Source organism: Megascapheus bottae, chromosome 20 (genome assembly GCF_031878675.1).
Source record: "Megascapheus bottae isolate mThoBot1 chromosome 20, mThoBot2.hap1, whole genome shotgun sequence".
NCBI lineage: Eukaryota > Metazoa > Chordata > Mammalia > Rodentia > Geomyidae > Megascapheus > Megascapheus bottae.
In genome coordinates, this window is record NC_143528.1 from 8,984,506 (window position 1) to 8,988,060 (window position 3,555).

Below are 3,555 nucleotides of genomic sequence, written 5' to 3' on the forward strand. Positions count from 1 at the left end.
TGTGTGCCAGTGCCATGGTTTGATTTTAAGGCCTCCAGTTCTCACTTGACTTTCTTGCTCACAGCTAGCTCTCTACCACGTGAGCCACACCTCTAAGTCTGATATTTTGCCAGTTAATTGTATATGAAGTATTTCAAACTTTTCTACATCGGTTGGTTTCAACATTTGATAGTTTGATCTTGTACTGCTGACTAGAATTACAGCTTTATAAACCCATTTTCTTTATTGAACAGATAAACAAAGCTTAAAATATTCAAAATTAGAAGAAAACTTTTGGGAAGATGAAACAATAAGAATCACCAGGAGCCTCTGCGTCCCGCTCACAGGGAGAGAGTTACCTCTCCTTTTCCCCTCTCCCTTTCTCTCAGATTTCTCTGCTGGTTTTCAGCTTGAAGAAGATTCTACAGTCCTTATTGATCCTTTTTCTTGGCGTTACCATTTTTGAAGCAAAGTTAACCTAGCTTTCTAGTTTGAGCTTTCTTTTTGGCTGTCTTTCAAAAAACTTTTTTTTCCAATCTATAAAATAGACAAGATAGTTCTACAATGTCCAAGTCATTCCAGCAGTCATCTCTCGGTAGGGACTCACAGGGTCATGGGCGTGACCTGTCTGCAGCAGGAATAGGCCTTCTTGCTGCTGCTACCCAGTCTTTAAGTATGCCAGCATCTCTTGGAAGGATGAACCAGGGTACTGCACGCCTTGCTAGTTTAATGAATCTTGGAATGAGTTCATTGAATCAACAAGGAGCTCATAGTGCACTGTCTTCTGCTAGTACTTCTTCCCATAATTTACAGTCTATATTTAACATTGGAAGTAGAGGTCCTCTCCCTTTGTCTTCTCAACACCACGGAGATGCAGACCAGGCCAGTAACATTTTGGCCAGCTTTGGTCTGTCTACTAGAGACTTAGATGAACTGAGTCGTTATCCAGAGGACAAGATTACTCCTGAGAATTTGCCCCAAATCCTTCTACAGCTTAAAAGGAGGAGAACTGAAGAAGGCCCTACCTTGAGTTATGGTAGGGGTGGCAGATCTGCTACACGGGAGCCACCATACAGAGTACCTAGGGATGATTGGGAAGAAAAAAGGCATTTTAGAAGAGATAGTTTTGATGATCGTGGTCCAGGTCTCAACCCAGTGCTTGATTATGACCACGGAAGTCATTCTCAAGAATCTGGTTATTATGACAGAATGGATGATGAAGATGACAGATTAAGAGATGGAGAAAGGTGTAGGGATGATTCTTTTTTTGGTGAAACTTCGCATAACTATCATAACTTTGACAGTGAGTATGAGAGAATGGGACATGGTCCTGGCCCCTTACAAGAGAGATTTCTCTTTGAGAAAAAGAGGGGCGCTCCTCCAAGTAGCAATATTGAAGACTTCCATGGACTCTTACCGAAGGGTTATCCCCATCTGTGCTCTATATGTGATTTGCCAGTTCATCCTAATAAGGAGTGGAGTCAACATATCAATGGAGCAAGTCACAGTCGCTGGTGCCAGCTTCTTCTTGAAATCTACCCAAAATGGAATCCTGACAATGGCACAGGACATACAATGGGTGATCCATTCATGTTGCAGCAGTCTACAAATCCTGCTCCAGGAATTCTGGGACCTCCACCTCCTTCATTTCATCTTGGTGGACCAGCAGTTGGACCAAGAGGAAATTTGGGTGCTGGAAATGGAAACCTGCAAGGACCAAGACACATGCAGAAAGGCCAAGTGGAAACTAGTCGAGTTGTTCACATCATGGATTTTCAATGAGGAAAAAACTTGAGATACCAGCTGCTAAACTTGTGGAACCATTTGGAGTCATTTCAAATCATCTGATTCTCAATAAAATCAATGAGGCATTTATTGAGATGGCAACCACAGAAGATGCTCAGGCTGCAGTGGATTATTACACAACCACCCCAGCATTAGTATTTGGGAAGCCAGTGAGAGTTCATTTATCCCAGAAGTATAAACGAATAAAGAAACCTGAAGGAAAACCAGATCAGAAATTTGATCAAAAGCAAGAGCTTGGACGTGTGATACATCTCAGCAATTTACCCCATTCTGGATATTCTGACAGTGCTGTTCTCAAACTTGCGGAACCTTATGGGAAAATAAAGAATTATATATTGATGAGGATAAAAAGTCAGGCTTTTATTGAGATGGAGACCAGAGAAGATGCCATGGCAATGGTTGACCATTGTCTAAAGAAAGCCCTTTGGTTTCAGGGGAGATGTGTTAAGGTTGACCTTTCTCAGAAATATAAAAAACTGGTGCTGAGGATTCCTAACAGAGGCATTGACTTGCTGAAAAAGGATAAATCTCAAAAAAGATCTTATTCTCCAGATGGGAAAGAATCTCCAAGTGATAAGAAATCCAAAACTGATGGTTCTCAGAAGGCTGAAAGTACACCTGAAGGTAAAGACCAAGAAGAAAAGTCTGGAGAAGATGGTGAGAAAGATACAAAGGATGACCAGACAGAACAGGAACCTAATATGCTTCTTGAATCTGAAGATGAGCTACTTGTAGATGAAGAAGAAGCAGTAGCTCTTCTAGAAAGTGGCAGTTCGGTGGGAGATGAGACTGATCTTGCTAATTTAGGTGATGTGTCTTCTGATAGGAAAAAGGAATCTTCAGATAAAGCTGTGAAAAAAGATTTGAGTGCTTCAGCAGCAAAGAAAAAACTGAAAAAGGTGGACAAGATCGAAGACTTTGATCAAGAAAATGTAGCAGCACTGGAAAATGGAATTAAAAATGAATAAAATATGGAACAAGGTGCTGAGTCTGCTGAGAATACTGATGATCCCAACAAAGATACAAATGAAAATGCAGGTGGCCAAAGGGATGAAAACAAAGAGGACTATACAATCCCAGATGAGTATAGAATTGGACCGTATCAGCCTAATGTTCCTGTTGGTATAGACTATGTGATACCTAAAACAGGGTTTTACTGTAAGCTGTGTTCACTCTTATACAAATGAAGAAGCTGCAAAGAATACTCATTGCAGCAGCCTTCCTCATTATCAGAAATTAAAGAAATTTCTGAATAAATTGGCAGAAGAATGCAGGCAGAAGAAGGAAGCTTAAGATATATAAGAAGCATAATGATTTAAAAAAACAATGGTTCTTTGTTTTTAATGTTAACCTTTTTTAAATACAATACTGATAGACGAAAACTATTGTACTCTTTTGTTTTAGAGGGAAAATACTAGATGTCTGTTCATGTGCTAAGTGTTAAATAGCAAAAACATACGGTTAAGTTGATGAATAGTTTTTATTTCATTGGAATGGCAACAGACAGAAAAGTACTTTGTAGAGACCGATTCTTGTAAGTTACTATGTAAGCCAACTTGCGCCACTAAGAAAAAGATAACAGAACTGTTCAGAGAAATGAGATTTACTAGTTGCAAGTTTCAACGGAATGTCAGCAAACTTTTGATTCCATTCAATATAGAACAAAACCAGTAAAAAAAAAATCACCAGAAATCTTAGCCCCCTGCCCAGACAACAATACTTGAGCAGAATCTGATGCATTGTCTGAAATAACCACCTCGGAATCTAAAG

General features: G+C 39.7%; 1 pseudogene; it reads left to right on the top strand.

The window, feature by feature from the left end:
- The first annotated feature begins 344 nt into the window (after nucleotides 1-344).
- LOC150049146 (matrin-3 pseudogene) lies at nucleotides 345-3,102 on the top strand (annotated as a pseudogene).
- Nucleotides 3,103-3,555: the final 453 nt, after the last annotated feature.